The 23326-nt window shown below is 46.5% G+C and overlaps 1 protein-coding gene across 12 annotated transcripts in view; it reads right to left on the minus strand.

Annotated features, from left to right (window-relative positions):
- Positions 1 to 23326, minus strand: part of ZBTB20 (zinc finger and BTB domain containing 20) — a 759091-nt gene that overhangs the window by 69449 nt on the left and 666316 nt on the right. Inside the window, exon 1 of one of the 12 annotated variants that reach the window (XM_083171562.1) lies at positions 21619 to 21908. The exons of the other annotated variants lie outside the window; for them this stretch is intronic. The gene's annotated coding sequence lies outside the window, so the exon portion shown is untranslated. Of the gene's footprint in view, positions 1 to 21618; positions 21909 to 23326 lie in introns of those variants that run through there. 12 annotated transcript variants of the gene reach the window in all.

A 23326-nucleotide genomic window follows, 5' to 3' on the forward strand; every position in this document is an offset into this window, starting at 1 on the left:
TCCACTTCTTAGTGTAAAACCGGGTCCTTTAGGGGGTGGCGTTCCTCCCGAATTTCTCTTTTTCAAGGAAAAAGCCGCATTTAGCGGTGAAACGCGTAGGGTCTTGCACCCCCAACAACTGCTGAATTGGACAAGTCATCCAACCCCACCCAAAGTGCCTGTCATCCGTTTGAACCCAGGAGAGACCTTTCCAACACCATTGCATTGGTAACATCCATTGTTCTCCACTCACCGCAGCTCAGAGAAATTCGGGAGGAACGCCACCCCCTAAAGGACCCGGTTTTACACTAAGAAGTGGAGAAGAAATAATTGCACACACACTGGTCTTTGTCTACAAGGTCCACATTTTCCGGATGAAATCCCCAGTACTGGCGGACATAAACAAAGGGTGGCTATCCATATAGTCACGCCACTGTACGGAGTATACGTATTTTTATCATTGACTTTTTTCATTCATTATTTTATATTTCTTAAATTCAAATGTACTGTATTGTCTATATCATACCTACATGCTGTAATAAATGTTCATGTTTAATTTTACTAAGTATATACATGTTGTTTTATAACATAAAAGTCCCACATCATTACACCCATTAGCCCCCAATACTACACCTCAACATACATAGGCAGCTTCAACACACATCCTCACCAGTTTATGCGTGTGTAGAACCACAGACACACTTGCTGAGAATGAGAGGAAGACTTCTGCATTTCACGTGCACCGATGGTTTTGCGCGCGGGGAAGAATAACACTGAAACCATGATCTAAAAACCAGCAAAAAGTCCAGACCCTTCGACCTGTCTCCGAGACAGAATAAAATCACTTTTTTGGCCGCATAAAGGTTCTTGGCAGCAAATGACAATATTTCAAATAAAGTTTCATTATCAAATATGTGCGATAAAAGCGAGAGCTGACTGTGTGATTATTCCAATAAGCGATTCAGGATCTGCTTCCCGATCAATAATTACAGACTGAGACTAGCAACAATAGACAATACCGCCATCATTCCCCCGAAGGGGAGATGCTGCAGGCAGTAATGCGCTGTTTACATTATCCTACAAAGAGAGAACTTTTCTTCTTTCCTTGTTATTATCCTACAGGTGTCTCTGGAAGATTCCTGTTATGTACAAGAGCAACTGGAAATAAACATGGGGAACGTATAACATCGTGGTCACGGAGAAGCAACAACTCAGATCATACGCGGCTGCGATGTCTCGGATTTTGAAGTGCATAATAGGCAAATGCCAGTTTTGGGCATTCCCCCTGTGCACTACTGAGCGATGGACTGAGCAATCCCTGCAATGCACACTTCACATATTTGAGCAAGTGCCCCAGCGCATGCAATCTCACCACCATCGATGCACCATCGTTCGCAACACCAACTCCTTGAGCGGCCCCTGCGTGGCGCAGAGTCTTCATTGTAACTTTCTTAAGATATGGCCTCTATTGTTGAGCAGATCACATGCTGACCATAACATGACCATGACACGCCCATAACATGACCACGACACGCCCATAACATGACCATGACACGCCCATAATATGCCCAATAACCCTCTGCTGTTTGTTGAGACATTAGGGTGCCGATTCATGCCCGCTCATAGTGGGATGAATTCGGTCCCTTTGGGGTTTGCGCATGCACGTTTATGGGGGCTGGAGCAAGGGAATGCCCAGCGTTTTATGGGCGTATCCATGAAAACACAGGCAAGCTGATCCCTCCTCAGGGCGGGGGGGGGGGTGGGGCGACATTCAGCGGGCGGCGCTGGCCTGTTTGGTAGGCTGCGAGTATACGCAGTCAAGTGAACAGGTCTGAATAAGGCCCTAGGTCACTATCACTCTAGGCTCAGTACAGTAGGCGGTCACTATCACTCTGGGCTCAGTACAGTAGGTGGTCACTATCACTCTAGGCTCAGTACAGTAGGCGGTCACTATCACTCTGGGCTCAGTACAGTAGGCGGTCACTATCACTCTAGGCTCAGTACAGTAGGCGGTCACTATCACTCTAGGCTCAGTACAGTAGGTGGTCACTATCACTCTAGGCTCAGTACAGTAGGCGGTCACTATCACTCTGGGCTCAGTACAGTAGGCGGTCACTATCACTCTAGGCTCAGTACAGTAGGTGGTCACTATCACTCTAGGCTCAGTACAGTAGGCGGTCACTATCACTCTAGGCTCAGTACAGTAGGCGGTCACTATCACTCTGGGCTCAGTACAGTAGGTGGTCACTATCACTCTAGGCTCAGTACAGTAGGCAGCCACTATCACTCTAGGCTCAGTACAGTAGGCGGTCACTATCACTCTGGGCTCAGTACAGTAGGTGGTCACTATCACTCTGTGCTCAGTACAGTAGGTGGTCACTATCACTCTAGGCTCAGTACAGTAGGTGGTCACTATCACTCTAGGCTCAGTACAGTAGGCGGTCACTATCACTCTAGGCTCAGTACAGTAGGCGGTCACTATCACTCTAGGCTCAGTACAGTAGGCGGTCACTATCACTCTAGGCTCAGTACAGTAGGCGGTCACTATCACTCTAGGCTCAGTACAGTAGGCGGTCACTATCACTCTAGGCTCAGTACAGTAGGTGGTCACTATCACTCTAGTTTCAGTACAGTAGGCGGTCACTATCACTCTAGGCTCAGAACAGTAGGCGGTCACTATCACTCTAGGCTCAGTACAGTAGGTGGTCACTATCACTCTAGGCTCAGTACAGTAGGCGGTCACTATCACTCTAGGCTCAGTACAGTAGGCGGTCACTATCACTCTGTGCTAAGTACAGTAGGTGGTCACTATCACTCTAGGCTCGGTACAGTAGGTGGTCACTATCACTCTAGGCTCAGTACAGTAGGCGGTCACTATCACTCTAGGCTCAGTACAGTAGGCGGTCACTATCACTCTAGGCTCAGTACAGTAGGCGGTCACTATCACTCTAGGCTCAGTACAGTAGGTGGTCACTATCACTCTGTGCTTAGTACAGTAGGTGGTCACTATCACTCTAGGCTCGGTACAGTAGGTGGTCACTATCACTCTGGGCTCAGTACAGTAGGCGGTCACTATCACTCTAGGCTCGGTACAGTAGGCGGTCGCTATCACTCTGTGCTCAGTACAGTAGGCGGTCACTATCACTCTGTGCTCAGTACAGTAGGTGGTCACTATCACTCTAGGCTCAGTACAGTAGGCGGTCACTATCGCTCTAGGCTCAGTACAGTAGGCGGTCACTATCACTCTAGGCTCAGTACAGTAGGTGGTCACTATCACTCTAGGCTCAGTACAGTAGGCGGTCACTATCACTCTGTGCTCAGTACAGTAGGCGGTCACTATCACTCTGTGCTCAGTACAGTAGGTGGTCACTATCACTCTAGGCTCAGTACAGTAGGCGGTCACTATCGCTCTAGGCTCAGTACAGTAGGCGGTCACTATCACTCTAGGCTCAGTACAGTAGGTGGTCACTATCACTCTAGGCTCAGTACAGTAGGCGGTCACTATCACTCTAGGCTCAGTACAGTAGGCGGTCACTATCACTCTGTGCTCAGTACAGTAGGCGGTCACTATCACTCTGTGCTCAGTACAGTAGGCGGTCACTATCACTCTAGGCTCAGTACAGTAGGTGGTCACTATCACTCTGTGCTCAGTACAGTAGGCGGTCACTATCACTCTAGGCTCAGTACAGTAGGCGGTCACTATCACTCTAGGCTCAGTACAGTAGGCGGTCACTATCACTCTAGGCTCAGTACAGTAAGCGGTCACTATCACTCTAGGCTCAGTACAGTAGGCGGTCACTATCACTCTAGGCTCAGTACAGTAGGCGGTCACTATCACTCTAGGCTCAGTACAGTAGGCGGTCACTATCACTCTAGGCTCAGTACAGTAGGCGGTCACTATCACTCTAGGCTCAGTACAGTAGGTGGTCACTATCACTCTAGTTTCAGTACAGTAGGTGGTCACTATCACTCTAGGCTCAGAACAGTAGGCGGTCACTATCACTCTAGGCTCAGTACAGTAGGTGGTCACTATCACTCTAGGCTCAGTACAGTAGGTGGTCACTATCACTCTAGGCTCAGTACAGTAGGCGGTCACTATCACTCTAGGCTCAGTACAGTAGGTGGTCACTATCACTCTGTGCTCAGTACAGTAGGTGGTCACTATCACTCTAGGCTCAGTACAGTAGGTGGTCACTATCACTCTAGGCTCAGAACAGTAGGCGGTCACTATCACTCTAGGCTCAGTACATTAGGCGGTCGCTATCACTCTAGGCTCAGTACAGTAGGTGGTCACTATCACTCTAGGCTCAGTACAGTAGGTGGTCACTATCACTCTAGGCTCAGTACAGTAGGCGGTCACTATCACTCTAGTTTCAGTACAGTAGGCGGTCACTATCACTTTAGGCTCAGTACAGTAGGCGGTCACTATCACTCTAGGCTCAGTACAGTAGGCGGTCACTATCACTCTAGGCTCAGTACAGTAGGTGGTCACTATCACTCTAGGCTCAGTACAGTAGGTGGTCACTATCACTCTAGGCTCAGTACAGTAGGCGGTCACTATCACTCTAGGCTCAGTAAAGTAGGTGGTCACTATCACTCTAGGCTCAGAACAGTAGGCGGTCACTATCACTCTAGGCTCAGTACAGTAGGTGGTCACTATCACTCTAGGCTCAGTACAGTAGGCGGTCACTATCACTCTAGGCTCAGTACAGTAGGCGGTCACTATCACTCTAGGCTCAATACAGTAGGTGGTCACTATCACTCTAGGCTCAGTACAGTAGGTGGTCACTATCACTCTAGGCTCAGAACAGTAGGCGGTCACTATCACTCTAGGCTCAGTACAGTAGGCGGTCACTATCACTCTAAGCTCAGTACAGTAGGCGGTCACTATCACTCTAGGCTCAGTACAGTAGGTGGATGCTATCACTCTAGGCTCAGTACAGTAGGTGGTCATTATCACTAGGCTCTGTAACCTGGTACCTTCCATTGGATTACCCTGGCCAGGACTGTAATCTGGGACCTTCCGTTGGAGTACACTGGACAGGACTGTAACCTGGGACCGTCCATTGGAGAACCCTGGCCAGAACTGTAACCTGGGACCTTCCGTGGGAGTACCATGGCCAGGACTGTAACCTGGGACCTTCCGTTGGAGTACCCTGGCCAGGACTTTAACCTGGGACCTTCTGTTGGAGTATCCTGGCCAGAACTGTAATCTGGAACCTTCCGTTGGAGTACTCTGGCCAGGACTGTAACCTGTGAAGTTCCGTTGGAGTACCCTGCCAGGGCTGTAACTCGGAAAGCCTGTTCTGAGCTATTCACTGGATGGAGCTGGTTGAAAATTTCATAGAGTGGTAATATGGGATTAGAGAAAATATACTAGGGGTCTGGGGTCAGACTCCCTGCTGCATACCTCCCAACTTCTGTAACATAGGAAGTGGAACCTTCGCGCAGCTTAGCTGCACCCAAAAGGGGATGTGACATTTGCAAATTAGGGGCGTTTCTTATGCAAAGTATGGCGTTGCCTGGCGACGCTCCCTTTTTGTCCTCACCATCTATTCCTTCATGCAGGGGGGACTCCCAACTCCCCCCCCCCACGGGACACTGGCGGCCCTGGATGGGACGTCATAAAAAAACGGGACGGTCCCGCGAAAAACGAGACTGTTGGGAGGAATGCTGCTGGTATATGCTGGGCAGAACTGTCGCCCAGGGAGCCTGCCCTGAGCCTTCCATTGGATGGATTTGGATGAAATGAACCATAATAACTGACAGTATTTTTTGTCTTCTCACCTCACCATTTCTGTGTCCCCAAAAGCCTTGGAAAACAAAATTACTAGCAAAAGCAAACCTTGCAAGCCATCATGCAATGGAAAAGTAATTACAAAACTGAACAGAAAGCAAAGTTATGGATTAGGGCTACTGGTAACACCCTCAAAACATAAGTAACTGGGTGCCACCTCATTGGTGTGTTGAAAGATGTTAAGCTGCTATTTCCTTTAAAATCTTGTCTGTTACATCCAACTCATTGATAAACGAACAACTTGAAGATTTAAACCCTGAGTGGGAAAGACCTTCCTTGCCAAAGGAAAAAATTAGACAAAAATATGCCTTTTTTTAAACCCTTTCCAGGTACTTCAGTTTTACAGTACTGTGCATAAGTTTATGTCTGGCATGGAAACCAGTATTTGGTGTGACCACCCTTTGCCTTCAAAACAGCATCAGATCTTTTATGTGATACCAGAAGGTAACAAGATAGTTATACTGCATCAGCAAGGTCTCTCCCAGATAAAGATTTCAAAGCAGACTGGAGTCTCAGGATGGGCTGTTCCAAGCTCTTTTGAAGAAGCACATAGAAATGGGCAGACGTGGTCTTCATGGAAATATTGTGGACAAAACGACATACCTTCAACTTGGAGACAAGGCCAAGTGACTAAGCTATGTACAAGAATATAGGACCTCGAGTGCAGATAAATGGCATCAGGTGCTCTGGACTGATGAGTCTCAATGTGAGATATTTGGCAGTATGTTCTGCCAGTACTACTTTTATGGAAAAATAGGTCCAGGATCTCCGGGTTTGGGGGTGGATCATTTAAATAAAAATAGATGGAGAGAGAGAGAGAGAGAGAGAGGTTTATATATTGTATTTAGAAACAAAGGCGCTCACAGGGGACTTTAAAATAAAACATATTATGGAAAGTACATTTTGGCCCAGAACAGGTTCAGGAACCCAGTTCCTGATGATGTCATGTTTAATTAGAGGTTCAGGAACTGAGTAGCACTGATGTCAGCAGGCAACTGTGAGGCATGGTGGAGGTTCCTCGCAAGTTTGAGGCTATGGGTGGAATTTAATAGGACGAGAGATTCAGAAAGTGAAAGATGTGGTGAGAAATCTCTGTTTTTTTTTTAAAGTGGCAATCATTTATTGCCTCTTTAAAAAAACTGGAGATTTCTTACCAAATCTCTCACTTTCAGCACATGGAGGATTTGGTCAGGATTAATGGTGTCCCCAATTCTGAGAAATACAGGCAGGTACTTATCCATCATGCAATACCCTCAAGGAGACGTCTGATTGGCTCCAAAATCATTCTGCAGCAGGACAACGACCCCAAACATACAACCAATGTCATTGAGAACTATCTTACGTAAAGAAGAACAAGGAGACCTGGAAGTGATGATATGGCTGCAACAGAGCCCTGATCTCAGCATCATCCAGTCTGTCTGGGATTACATGAAGGATCTGAGAAAGTTGCATCCACTGAAGATCTGGGGTCAGTTCTCCCAGATGTTTGGGACTATGTGCAAGAGCTGATGCTGTTTTGACATCAAAGCGTGGTCACGCCAAACATTGATTTGATTTAGACGTCTTTTCATTCACTTTGCATTTTGTTAAATGATAAAACTATTTACACGTCTATTTTTGAGAACATTCTTAATTTGCAGCATTTTACCCACACGCGCCGAAAACCTTTGCACAGTATGTGTTTCGTCAGAGACTTCGTCAGTGGGCTGCTAACTGGTTTAGTGCTCTCCTGCCAACTAACTCATGGATTTTGTAGGTGAGCTAGTCGCCATTGCAGTCCCGGAACTACCCAGAAGGCAGCAGCTGTCACAGGTAAATGAGCTTACATAGGGGCGCAGGGAAAAGTGGGATCCCAGAAAGGTTAATTAAAATGAACCCAAATATACACATCCTGTATGTGTGAAGTAGAGGGTTTGTGTTTCCATAGGATAGTGAGTAATGTGAATGACTATAAAGGATCGGGCAATAAGTTGGAGGTGAGTAAATGAAAAATCCACACAAACAAAAAGATCAAAATGAAAATGGTCAACACATGAAAAGGTAAACATCATTCTCTGGGAAAGGGCCGCCCCTAATTCAGTCCTCCAGCTTTTGTAGAACTAGACATCCCAGCAAACCCTGCCACTGTTCTGCTATCAGGACATGCTGGGATGAGTGGTTTCGCAGCAGCTGGTGGTCCGTATGCTGTATACCCCTGCTGTACAGGTACACCTTGTATTGTACAGCCACAAGCGTTGCTGTGTTTGGGAGGTGTCAGCAGAATGTGAGGCAGTACGTTCCCCTCCTGATTAATGGGAGCATGTGTGCGCTGTGATACTGTTCTTGGGATTGTGTTCAATTGTGCTGAAATCTGAAGAAAGTTTATATCAGTTTACTTAAAAATTATTCTTTTCTGCATCCAAAAACTTTAATCCAGTCTGTAGACATAAGGAAGGCGACAGCAGGAGAAGTGTATCTGGCATCGGACGCAGCACCCGCAACTCTCTCTAGCTGAGTGCACCATAAGCTACAATACCGGCGCACCAGGTGATTCATTTCTCTGACAGTCCTGTGTGGCCCTCTGCCTCCACTACTCCTAACCCGCTCTATCTCCCCATTACCCCCACTGCACACCTATAACTTTTATAATGTAATCTGTCCCCGCATAGGCCCAATAACTTAACCAATAAGCTGCAGCTGTGCCAACACTTGTTTTTTTTATGTTATTATATGTAAATATGTTCTTTGCTTCATGTCCTGTACCTTTACTATGTGTGGCGCTGCTCACTATCACTGCTTCCATCATACAATGACTGCAAGAGAAAGTGTACAGTGACTTAGAGGAGGAAGCCTGCAGTGACACAGAGGAGGAAGCCTACAGTGACACGGAGGAGGAAGCCTACAGTGACACGGAGGAGGAAGCCTACAGTGACACAGAGGAGGAAGCCTACAGTGACACAGAGGAGGAAGCCTACAGTGACACAGAGGAGGAAGCCTACAGTGACACAGAGGAGGAAGCCTACAGTGACACAGAGGAGGAAGCCTACAGTGACACAGAGGAGGAAGCCTGCAGTGACACAGAGGAGGAAGCCTACAGTGACACAGAGGAGGAAGCCTACAGTGACACCGAGGAGGAAGCCTGCAGTGACACAGAGGAGGAAGCCTACAGTGACACAGAGGAGGAAGCCTACAGTGACACAGAGGAGGAAGCATACAGTGACACAGAGGAGGAATCCTACAGTGACACAGAGGAGGAAGCCTACAGTGACACAGAGGAGGAAGCCTACAGTGACACAGAGGAGGAAGCCTACAGTGACACAGAGGAGGAAGCCTACAGTGACACAGAGGAGGAAGCCTACAGTGACACAGAGGAGGAAGCCTACAGTGACACAGAGGAGGAAGCCTGCAGTGACACAGAGGAGGAAGCCTACAGTGACACAGAGGAGGAAGCCTACAGTGACACCGAGGAGGAAGCCTGCAGTGACACAGAGGAGGAAGCCTACAGTGACACAGAGGAGGAAGCCTACAGTGACACAGAGGAGGAAGCATACAGTGACACAGAGGAGGAAGCCTACAGTGACACAGAGGAGGAAGCCTGCAGTGACACGGAGGAGGAAACCTACAGTGACACAGAGGAGGAAGCCTACAGTGACACAGAGGAGGAAGCCTACAGTGACACAGAGGAGGAAGCCTACAGTGACACAGAGGAGAAAGCCTACAGTGACACGGAGGAGGTAGCCTACAGTGACACGGAGGAGGAAGCCTACAGTGACACAGAGGAGGAAGCCTACAGTGACACGGAGGAGAAAGCCTACAGTGACACGGAGGAGGTAGCCTACAGTGACACGGAGGAGGAAGCCTACAGTGACACAGAGGAGGAAGCCTACAGTGACACAGAGGAGGAAGCCTACAGTGACACAGAGGAGGAAGCCTACAGTGACACAGAGGAGGAAGCCTACAGTGACACAGAGGAGGAAGCCTGCAGTGACACAGAGGAGGAAGCCTACAGTGACACAGAGGAGGAAGCCTACAGTGACACAGAGGAGGAAGCCTGCAGTGACACAGAGGAGGAAGCCTACAGTGACACAGAGGAGGAAGCCTACAGTGACACAGAGGAGGAAGCCTACAGTGACACGGAGGAGGAAGCCTACAGTGACACGGAGGAGGAAGCCTACAGTGACACGGAGGAGGAAGCCTGCAGTGACACGGAGGAGGAAGCCTGCAGTGACACAGAGGAGGAAGCCTACAGTGACACGGAGGAGGTAGCCTACAGTGACACGGAGGAGGAAGCCTACAGTGACACGGAGGAGGAAGCCTACAGTGACACGGAGGAGGTAGCCTACAGTGACACGGAGGAGGTAGCCTACAGTGACACGGAGGAGGAAGCCTGCAGTGACACAGAGGAGGAAGCCTACAGTGACACAGAGGAGGAAGCCTACAGTGACACAGAGGAGAAAGCCTACAGTGACACGGAGGAGGTAGCCTACAGTGACACGGAGGAGGTAGCCTACAGTGACACGGAGGAGGAAGCCTGCAGTGACACGGAGGAGGAAGCCTACAGTGACACGGAGAAGGAAGCCTACAGTGACACGGAGGAGGAAGCCTGCAGTGACACAGAGGAGGAAGCCTACATTGACACGGAGGAGGTAGCCTACAGTGACACGGAGGAGGTAGCCTACAGTGACACAGAGGAGGAAGCCTACAGTGACACGGAGGAGGAAGCCTACAGTGACACGGAGGAGGAAGCCTACAGTGACACAGAGGAGGTAGCCTACAGTGACACGGAGGAGGTAGCCTACAGTGACACGGAGGAGGTAGCCTACAGTGACACGGAGGAGGAAGCCTACAGTGACACGGAGGAGGTAGCCTACAGTGACACGGAGGAGGAAGCCTACAGTGACACGGAGGAGGAAGCCTACAGTGACACGGAGGAAGCCTACAGTGACACGGAGGAGGAAGCCTACAGTGACACGGAGGAGGAAGCCTACAGTGACACGGAGGAGGTAGCCTACAGTGACACAGAGGAGGAAGCCTACAGTGACACGGAGGAGGTAGCCTACAGTGACACAGAGGAGGAAGCCTACAGTGACACGGAGGAGGTAGCCTACAGTGACACGGAGGAGGAAGCCTACAGTGACACGGAGGAGGAAGCCTACAGTGACACGGAGGAGGAAGCCTACAGTGACACGGAGGAGTAAGCCTACAGTGACACGGAGGAGGAAGCCTACAGTGACACGGAGGAGGTAGCCTACAGTGACACGGAGGAGGTAGCCTACAGTGACACGGAGGAGGTAGCCTACAGTGACACGGAGGAGGTAGCCTACAGTGACACGGAGGAGGAAGCCTACAGTGACACGGAGGAGGAAGCCTACAGGGACACGGAGGAGGATGCCTGCAGTGACACAGAGGAGGAAGCCTACAGTGACACGGAGGAGGAAGCCTGCAGTGACACAGAGGAGGAAGCATGCAGTGACACAGAGGAGGAAGCATGCAGTGACACAGAGGAGGATGTCTATGGGAACACCCATGAAATGCTGGGCATTCCCATATGGTAATGGGGCAGTCCGCCACCCCACGTCCCTCTTCACCCCCCACCCGCAAGGTTGCTTGCGTGCACCCGGCAAAACAATCTGTATTGAATACCCTCCATAGTGTAGAGAGCTACAACATCTATAGGTGTGGGAATCTTAGTCGCTAAGGGACAAGCGAGTGCAGACAACTTGTGGAATGTAGCAGCGTCACATTGCAGAGAGCGGAGCAGCGACAGAGTTAAATCTGAGAGGGTGCTGCACAAAGTTATGGGGAGGAAAAGAGAACGTGAAGAACTGATCTAAGCAAGGTGAAGAGACTGAAATGAGATGCAGGCAATGCAGGCCCACTTCTCCAAATAGGAGCTATCTGATACGCGATACTGCAGGACACACATCCAAGTGGCAGGGCACGGTGCCTGCACCAAGAAAGAGCCTGTGTACTGCTGCTCAAAGGCCTTTTCTTCTCCAGGCTCCTTTCTCATCTTCTGTGAATATGTAACTCCTGGGTCAGTGCCGTGAAGGATTCCAGGGAGACAGAGATCGTCTTTCAGGACACTGGCATTGGGCTGACTGCAGCGTCTTCAGGACCCTGATATTTGGGTCACATCTTACAGTACGAAGTAATGATGGTATTACCTGGCGGGAGTAGGGCGACCATTACTGCTAAGGAGAAGCCCCGCCCACAGGGGATATAAGAGACTAAAGTCAGAAGAAGAGCAGAGGCCAGAAAATAAACCACAGTACAGAGGATGTGATGGAAATAGGAACACGTGACATGGGTGTAATGCAAACAGGGGTCGGGGTCATAGGTAGGGGACGATAAGTGAGATATATCAGCGCAGGTCCGTACTGATCAGGTTTTCTCCCCTGTGTGACGTCCGGTGTGAGATACCGGATCAGTCACATGCTAGCAACGTAAATAACAAAACTTCTAAAAACCCTATAAATGATCCCTATTTTAGTAGAATAAACCCTAAATGACAAATAAAAAATGTAGGAAAACATACAGTAAAAAACACATAGCTATTACAGAAACTATAGAAACTAGGGGCAGACAGTTCTTTGAGGCAGGAGGGCGGGGCCACTGACAGGGTGGAGGAAAGGGTGGAATGGGGCGGAGCTATGGCGATATGACACAGTTTGGGGAGTGTCCAGTGCGAACGCGTCCTCGTGATCACGCCCCCCCCCCTACTGTGCAATGCTGGTATTGCAGGCATTGCACAATGGGGGGAGGGGCTACAATGACGTGAACGTGTCATTTAGTGCCACCGACCCCAGCTAACGTGAGGAGTGCGGGAAACAGGTAGAAATCCGGGAGAGGGTTCTGATTTCTGGGACCCTCCCAGCCATTCTGGGAGTGTTGGCAGCCCTGAATTAAATAGAAGATCCATATTATTTGGGCCCCTGCCCCAGTGGAGCTTACAATCTATGGGGTCTATCTGCGCTTGGAGGGATAATTGATACTATTGTCACACAGCGTGCTTAGTATAACATTTATTACACATTAAAAAAATGTAGAACATTATAAACATTCACATAATATTGATGAAAAATAAAAAATATAATATGAAAAATAGGGTGGTTCTGCTTTGATTGCTAAATTTAGGGGATGACACCTCATTAATAAGGATCCTGTTCCTATGGTGTGAACTGTACATGTACCGATGGAATTGGGTCAGTTTTTACGATTCTTGGGAGATTGAATCCTGCGCTGAATGGGAGAAGTGCCTGACGGCTCTTTATCCTGCTGTGAAGATAATGCTCCTGGTGGTAAATGTACAGTCCTGGTCCTAATGCGGGGTACACACCAGGACGACCCGATGCACATCGTGAGCAGGTCGTCAGTGTTTCTTCCGACCCGCTCACGATGACGCGGGGGAGGCACGACCCGCTCTCGATGTGCACCGTGAGCGGGTCCGATACGATGGCGACCCGTACCCAGGAGTATGGTCGTTCTTCAGATCCTACCTGCAGCAATCTCGTCATTTTAGCCCCTCCCCCCACCCACGGACCCATGACTTAATGAGGCTGCCGTCGTGGGGGCGGGGCTTAGTGACATCAGCCTCTCCCCGCCCCCAAAACCAAGCCTCGTCCAGCCCCCCTTCACTCCTCTCCGGGCTTCTGCCGGAGAGGAATATTCAAAAGTCGGCAAGTATGGTCTGTAGAGAGACGCCCTGGAGGGAGGGAACACCTCCCAATGGGAACGCCCTGGTGGCTGGCCACTGCCAGTCACAGTGAATCCAGTGCAGTCACACAGGGGGGGGGGGGGGGGGGGGGGGGGGAGGAGATTGCAGCCCTGCAGCCCATAGGTATAAACTGCCACTGGATAGATGTGATAGATAAATAGAAGATAGATGTGATAGATAGATAGATAGATATGCGATAGAGATATAGATATTTAGATAGATATATGTTATATATAGATGTGATAGATATCTATATATATATAAAAATCGATGTGTGTATGCGTGTGTATGTTCCCTATGGACTCCAAAACAGCGTGACCGATTTTGATGAAATTTTCAGGCAATCTTCAGATTAGCCCAGCGGGTGATCCTGTGAAGTTTTTTTTTTTTGTGGCAATTTTCACCTAAGTTGTGCAACGGAACCAGATTGACCATCAATAAATTGTCACAAAATTTAATCGCGGCAACAATCATCGGTGGCAAATACAAAGGCAAAGACGTACTGATTCCACGCATACCGATGATTTCCAACGATTTAAATTCAAATGCAAGTTTCCTTTGCGTCTTGCCTTTGCTATTACCATCAACAAAGCACAAGGCCAATCGTTGACTATTGCTGGCTTACATTTGGAAAATTTACGTTTTTCACACGGCCAGTTCTATGTGGCTTGCTCCCGAGTTGGCACACCGAAAAATGTATACTTTTTACTCCAAATATAAAAACAGAAAACATTGTCTATCCGCTGGGCTTAAGATGAATTTATAATTCCCATTTGCCTTAAATACATGTTTGTTTTTTTCTTGGGCGTAGCAGGGCACTGTACCTATAGATATCTGCTAAAACTTCGTCACATGACCGCCCCCATCCATCCCCCAGAATGGCTATAGATAATTAGTGCTTCCCGTGAGAAAGCCGGGGCGGGTCGCTAGTAGATAGATAAATATACTGTAGTGATATTTCTAGATAGATATATGTGATAGATATACTGTAGCTAGATACATCTATATCTATCACATCTATCTATCCATAGCCATATCTATCTATATCTATCACATCTATCTATCTATCTATCTATCCATCTATATCTATCACATCTATCTATCCATAGCCATATCTATCTATCTATCTATCTATCTATCTATCTATATCTATCACATCTATCTATCTATCCATCTATATCTATCACATCTATATCTATCACATCTATCTATCCATAGCCATATCTATCTATCTATCTATCTATCTATCTATCTATCTATCTATCACATCTATCTATCTATCCATCTATATCTATCACATCTATCCATCTATCTATCTATCTATCTATATCTATCCATCTATATCTATCACATCTATCTATCTATCTATCCATCTATATCTATCTATCACATCTATCTATCTATATCTATCACATCTATCTATCTATCCATCTATATCTATCTATCTATCCATCTATATCTATCACATCTATCTATCCATAGCCATATCTATCTATCTATCTATATCTATCACATCTATCTACCTACCTATCTATCTATCTATCCATCTTTATCTATCACATCTATCTATCCATCTATATCTATCTATCCATCTATATCTATCACATCTATCTATCTATCTATCTATCTATCTATCTATCTATCTATCTATCTATCTATATCTATCTATCTATCACATCTATCTATCTATCCATCTATATCTATCTATCTATCCATCTATATCTATCACATCTATCTATCTATCTATCTATCTATCTATCTCTATCACATCTATCTCTATCTATCACATCTATCTCTATCTATCACATCTATCTCTATCTATCACATCTATCTATCTATCTATCTATCTATCCATCTATCTATATCTATCACATCTATCTATCCATAGCCATATCTATCTATCTATATCTATCACATCTATCTATCTATCCATCTATATCTATCACATCTATCTATCTATATCTATCACATCTATCTATCTATCCATAGCCATATATATATATATATATATATATATATATATCTATCACATCTATCTATCTATCCATCTATATCTATCACATCTATCTATCTATATCTATCACATCTATCTATCTATCTATCTATCCATCTATATCTATCACATCTATCTATCTATCCATCTATATCTATCACATCTATCTATCTATATCTATCACATCTATCTATCTATCTATCTATCTATCTATCACATTTATCTATCTATATCTCTCACATCTATCTATCTATCTATCTATCTATATCTATCTATCTATCTATCTATCTATATCTATCACATCTATCTATCTATCTATATCTAATATCTATCTATCTATCTATCCATCTATCTCATATCTATATCTAATATCTATCTATCTATCTATATCACAGCTATCTATATCTATCTATCTATCTATATATCTCTATATATATCTATTTCTATCTCTATCTATCTATCTACATACCTCCCAACTTTTGTAGTTTTGTAGTAGAAAAGGGGGCGCGGCCTCAAGAAAAGGGGGTGTGGCCTTGCGGGATGACGCTAACTTCGGACACGCCCCTGTTTTCGACACTCGGGGCGCTGAATAGACGCTGTGCGCATGTGCACAGCGTCTATTCTTGGCAGGCTGGGGGGCTCCCAACTGTCCCTCCACCGCGGGACATATCAGGACAGTTGGGAGATACAGTTGGCAATCCTACATTATCCATACCTCCCAGCATGCCTCTCTCCAGGAGGACACAATGCTCTGTTCCTGGAGTTCCCTGGTAATGTAGGATTGCCAGCACCTGTGGTGACACCTTTCTTATCAATTACCTAGCTCCCCAAAGATGCTGGCAATCCTACATTATCCATACCTCCCAGCATGCCCCTCTCCAGGAGGACACAATGCTCTGTTCCTGGGCTTCCCCGGTAATGTATGATTGCCAGCACCTGTGGTGACACCTTTCTTATCAGTTACCTAGCTCCCCACAGGTGCTGGCAATCATACATTATCCATACCTCCCAGCATGCCCCTCTCCAGGAGGACACAATGCTCTGTTCCTGGGCTTCCCTGGTAATGTATGATTGCCAGCACCTGTGGTGACACCTTTCTTATCAGTTACCTAGCTCCCCACAGGTGCTGGCAATCATACATTATCCATACCTCCCAGCATGCCCCTCTCCAGGAGGACACAATGCTCTGATCCTGGGCTTCCCTGGTAATGTATGATTGCCAGCACCTGTGGTGACACCTTTCTTATCAGTTACCCAGCTCCCCACAGGTGCTGGCAATCATACAATATCCATACCTCCCAGCATGCCCCTCTCCAGGAGGACACAATGCTCTGCTCCTGGGCTTCCCTGGTAATGTATGATTGCCAGCACCTGTGGTGACACCTTTCTTATCAGTCACCCAGCTCCCCACAGGTGCTGGCAATCCTACATTATCCATACCTCCCAGTATGCCCCTCTCCAGGAGGACACAATGCTCTGTTCCTGGGCTTCCCTGGTAATGTATGATTAACATCACCTGTGGTGACACCTTTCTTATCAGTTACCCAGCTCCCCACAGGTGCTGGCAATCCTACATTATCCATACCTCCCAGCATGCCCCTCTCCAGGAGGACACAATGCTCTGATCCTGGGCTTCCCTGGTAATGTATGATTGCCAGCACCTGTGGTGACACCTTTCTTATCAGTTACCCAGCTCCCCACAGGTGCTGGCAATCATACAATATCCATACCTCCCAGCATGCCCCTCTCCAGGAGGACACAATGCTCTGCTCCTGGGCTTCCCTGGTAATGTATGATTGCCAGCACCTGTGGTGACACCTTTCTTATCAGTTACCTAGCTCCCCACAGGTGCTGGCAATCATACATTATCCATACCTCCCAGCATGCCCCTCTCCAGGAGGACACAATGCTCTGATCCTGGGCTTCCCTGGTAATGTATGATTGCCAGCACCTGTGGTGACACCTTTCTTATCAGTTACCCAGCTCCCCACAGGTGCTGGCAATCATACAATATCCATACCTCCCAGCATGCCCCTCTCCAGGAGGACACAATGCTCTGCTCCTGGGCTTCCCTGGTAATGTATGATTGCCAGCACCTGTGGTGACACCTTTCTTATCAGTCACCCAGCTCCCCACAGGTGCTGGCAATCCTACATTATCCATACCTCCCAGTATGCCCCTCTCCAGGAGGACACAATGCTCTGTTCCTGGGCTTCCCTGGTAATGTATGATTAACATCACCTGTGGTGACACCTTTCTTATCAGTTACCCAGCTCCCCACAGGTGCTGGCAATCCTACATTATCCATACCTCCCAGCATGCCCCTCTCCAGGAGGACACAATGCTCTGTTCCTGGGCTTCCCTGGTAATGTATGATTGCCAGCACCTGTGGTGACACCTTTCTTATCAGTTACCTAGCTCCTCACAGGTGCTGGCAATCCTACATTATCCATACCTCCCAGCATGCCCCTCTCCAGGAGGACACAATGCTCTGTTCCTGGGCTTCCCTGGTAATGTATGATTGCAGCAGCTGTGGTGACACCTTTCTTATCAGTTACCCAGCTCCCCACAGGTGCTGGCAATCATATAATACCAGGGAAGTCCAGGAACAGAGCACTGTGTCTCTGAGGGAGAGGGGCAGGTAGGCAACCCTGAGATAGATGCATACCTCTCAACATGACCCTCTCCAGGAGGGACACAATGCTCTGTTCCTGGACTTTCCCCTTAATGTATGATTACCATCACCTGTGGAAAAACACCTTTCTTTTCAATTAACCAGTCCCACACAGGTGAAGGCAATCCATAAATTAAGAGGGATGTCCAGGAACAGAGCATTGTGTCCCTCCTGGAGAGGGTCATGTTGGGAGGTATGTAGATGTGATAGATATAGATAGATGTGATATTCAGATAGATAGATAGATAGATAGATAGATAGATAGATAGATAGACGTGATATTTAGATAGATGTGATATTTAGATAGATATATATAGATGTGATAGATATAGATAAATAAATAGATGTGATAGATATAGATAAATAGATGTGATAGATATAGATAGATAGATAGATGTGATATTTAGATAGATAGATATATGTGAGATAAATAGATATGAGGTACACGTCACCATGAGGTACACGTAACACACTATGGCACAAGAGAGGCCCTGGTGGCATCGGGAACAGGAAATAACACTAATACATGCCAATACATGACGGTGCCCATCTACAGCAGGCTCCTTATTGATAGGTAACAAAGAGAGTAAACATCCATATTCATACAGACAGCGGGCATTAACCTGAGCCCAGCTCAGCGCCACCTCCAGACACCCAGCCGCTGACGACATTAGGACATCTTAGGGTGATGATTCCACACCTAGCATTAATCAGACCCCTACCATACAGAATGATTGGGGCACAGACCAGACAGTTCCTTCCCTGCACTGATATCCTGAAATGCCTCTTGCTGTCCTGCCACGCAGCCGCCAGACTGCCCCCTCAGGATACAAAGGCTCCGTCGTCTCCAGTTCTCCCAGTGGGCATTTTCCTCTTGTTATGTCATTATCCCTACTTAGAAGACTGTGAGAATCACCACAGCACACCCCACCACAGATAGAGATAAGTTTGTGGTCTCCTGTGGCTGTGGACACTCTCACTTCTGAGGACAAACAGGTGATAAGTTTATGCAATGGCTGTAATCACCCTCCCATAATACAGACCCCTCTGGGGCACAGAGCTGACGCTCCGATGACAGCAGGGGGGTAACGCTGCTCTCAGATGTACAGAGGACTGGAATCACATTATATATAGTACACGTCCCATAGACAATCTCGCTCTGGTGTAATTAATAAGCGCAGCACACATACACAACAACCAAAGGGTCTTATACATCCAGTAATTCATTATACTAAGTCACACATGTGTATACATGTACTGTCCATACAATGTTACTGCCGTGTGCTTTATGTGTGACGTGTAATTACTATATATTATATATATATATATATATATATATATATATATATATATATATATATAGGGGGTGAAAGTTAGATATACATAGATATACTAAATAATGCAGGCCCCCATATGATCTATCTATCTATCTATCTATCTATCTATCTATCTATCTATATCTATCTACACACACAAACACAGATCTATCTATCCACACAGATCTATCTATCTATCTATCTACACACACACACACAAACACACAGATCTATCTATCTATACACACAGATATATATATATATATATATCTATATACACACACACACGGATCTATCTACAGTATCTATCTAAATACATAAATATATATATATACAGTATATATATGTATATCTATCTATCTATCTATCTATATATCTATATCTATATATAGATATATATATATATATCTTTCTAAATAGATATTTATACATTATATGTATGTATATATATATATACAGATGGGTCTGTTCCCATCTTGGCAGGGGATGGCGCTGGCGTCGCCAGCCGCCATCCCCCGCCAGCGCCATGGCGATCGTGAGAAGGGGACGCGCGCGCACGAGAGGCGCGCGCGTCCCCTTCCGACGGCGCTTCCATACGTTTCCCCGGGTCCCCGCCGGCTTGCCGGCGGTAACCCGGGGTCCCCGCTGCCTGCCCGCATCCCCCCCTAACCCCCCCTAACCCCGTCCGTCTCCCTGAGGCGGAGACGGACAGGGTTTCCGCCGCGCTAGCGACGGAGACTGAGACGCGCGTGCGCGTGAGACGCACGCGCGTCTCAGTCTCCTCGCTGGCGAGGCTGCTGGCGGGTCGCCAGCGCGTACGTTCTGGCGACCCGCCAGCAAGGATGGGAACAGACCCATCTGTATATATATATATATATATATATATTTCCACACACACACACACACATATATACAGATATATATTAAAGTGCAGTGGAATATGCTGTGCTATATAAGAAACTGTAAAGAAATAAATAAACAGATGAATATATAAAGATCTATCTATCTATCTATATACATATATACACACACACACAGTATACACATCTGATTTCACACTAGCTAGCCTGGACCTGACACATACAGGGGGTCCCTACCGAGACATTTCCCACACACCCCTTCACCCCTTTCATCTTATGTATAAGCAGACGGCAATCCCCGGGGTCACCTGAGAGTATATTTAAGTTACTGAGGATAATCCTACAACAAGGACTAACAAAAAACCCGACAAATTCTATTTAAAGGCAAAAGAAAAGTTGCTTCAAGTTTTTCTTTTCTCTTTTTTTTTTTTTAATCTGAGTGAATTGTGAGCAGTTTGAGAAAAGGACTAGGGTGGAAGAAAAGCAATCCAGGCAGCGGCTCAGCCAAGCGGCACGTTACTCCCCCTTTTCTCGGTAGCGTGATTGCCCCAGCAACTTTTTTTTCTCCCCCCCCCCCCCCTGCAAGGACATCTAGCCGCCCCACCTGCTGTTCCTGGGGAAAGAAAAAAAAAGAAAGAAGGGCTGGAAATGCTAAAAAACTAAAATCCCCTGGGCAGCGTCTCCCTGAAACAAGTGCAAAGCACTCGGAGGCTTTTGGGCTGGGAGCCAGGAGCCCTCCTGCTGTCTGCTGGAGAGAGGAGAACAGGCGAAATAGACAGAGCCAGGAGCAGGGGACAGGGGGATACGCTGCTCCTTTCACACACACACACATAGGAAGCCGCTTCTATTTGCTATTCTCCCCCTCTTTTAAAACTGGCGGTCAAGCGTTAAGGAACTCCAGTGCAAATCCACCTGCTAAATGTGAACTTGTCCTTAGGACAAGTCGGACTAGTGTATGGGGGCCTTAAGACTCCCCCCTTTCATTCCTCTTCTCTCTCCCCACCCCCTGCGGGGTGTACAAAGGCTGGTACAACACTAAGGACTCTGGCAATACTCTTCATCTTTCCCCGTCCATGGAAAAACACAATCTTTCAGCCGCTTAGAAAATGTTCTAACGAACCGGCTCCAAATTTTTTAAAAAAAGGAAATGTTTTCCCCCCCTTTCTAAAGAAAACAGAGCACACCCCAAAGTCAGCTCAGCCCAAATCTAGGAAGACACAAACACACATACGATGCCCAGCACACACTCGCCGTTTGTGTATCGTTGGCGACAGAGTGAGATGGGCTACGAAACGTCTCCTACCTGCTGTGAATGCTAATCAGCCAGGAGTACTCCTTTTTTTCCTCAAGACAGGGAACTGTTTCCTTCCAAATTTACTTGAACCCTCCTCCACTGTCTCTTTGTTAATATAAAAAAAAAAGAAACGAAAATGCCAAAAAGAAAAAAAAAAATCCTTCTTTGTCACCCAAGTCCTGAGACTTCTTTTTTTGTAAAAAAAAAAATAAAAAAAATAAAAAAAAAATCTATGGCTTCGATGCTGCTTGTACTGAGGATATTGATTGTGTGTCTGTGTCCCCCCCCCCACCCCCCCTCCCCTCCTCCTCTCTCCTGTCTCTGCCTCTTCTGAGTGGTCTATTGATAAGTCCCTAGAGGCGCTGGGTCAGCCTGCCCGTAGGAAACCAGACACAATGCACAAATCTCCGAGTGCCATTCTGCCATCAGCAAGCAGACCACGTTTAGGGAGAGAGGAGGAATAAAAACAGAGCGAGAGACAGAGAGGGAGAGAGAGAGAGGGAGAGAGAGAGGGAGAGAGTGATGGAACAGGAGGGAGGGAGAGAGAGACACTGCCAGTCAGGTTAATCATCCCTACTTTAATTAGCTGTTCAGCTTAGACATAAAACAATTGAATTTGAATGATCTGTCAGCAGGCTCGACTGTACCAAAGGGGAAAGGCGAATATTACAAAAAGGCTGTTGGTGTCTTCTGATAAGCTCTGCTGCTCACACCGGAATATCCTCCTGATTCCTCTGACACAGGGAAACTTACAACTCCACACAAAGTATCAGCACATAAGCGGGGAGGAAGTTTCCCTGTCTGAGAGGCAGACACAGCCCCCCCCCGGCCTGTCACTCAGGGGTAATAGATGAGACTGGTACCCAGAGGTGAAGATCACAGCATCACTCCCCCCCCCCCCCCCTTCCCCAGGAGGTGCCACACGCCGGAATCTACACCCCGGCATCTACACAGACACCAGCAGGGATGGAAGGATGGATAGATAGATAAATAGATATTAGATTGCACAAATGGGATTATTTATATATAGATAAATGTAAGATATAGATATGAGATGTAAGATAGATATTTTAGTTTGATATATATTAATCAATAGATAAATGTGAGACATTTTAATTAGCTGATATATAGAGAGTTAGATGGAACATAGATAGATAGATAGATAGATATAGATGCATAGATAGATAGAAATAAATGCCTTAGAATAGATATATAGACAGACAGCAATTAAATAAATGTAAGATATAGATATAAGAAAAAATATAGATAGAAGAATAGATATTAGATGAAAGGTAGATTGAGAGATAAATAGACAGATGTGAGGGAGATGATAGACAGATAGATAGATAGACAGACAGACAGACAGATAGATGTGAGGGAGATGATAGACAGATAGACAGATAGATAGATAGATAGATAGACAGACAGACAGACAGATAGATGTGAGGGAGATGATAGATAGACAGATAGATAGATAGACAGACAGACAGATAGATGTGAGGGAGATGATAGACAGATAGATAGATAGACAGATAGATAGATAGACAGATAGATGTGAGGGAGATGATAGACAGATAGATAGATAGATAGACAGACAGACAGACAGATAGATAGATACACCATGTAAATGGCACTAAATATGTGCAAGGACATGATTGCTTGGCATTTATATTCAGTGCCTGAGATAGGACACAAACTTTGTTTCAGGTTTTAAAAC

The sequence above is a fragment of the Crinia signifera genome, chromosome 2 (assembly GCF_055691185.1).
Source record: "Crinia signifera chromosome 2, ASM5569118v1, whole genome shotgun sequence".
NCBI lineage: Eukaryota > Metazoa > Chordata > Amphibia > Anura > Myobatrachidae > Crinia > Crinia signifera.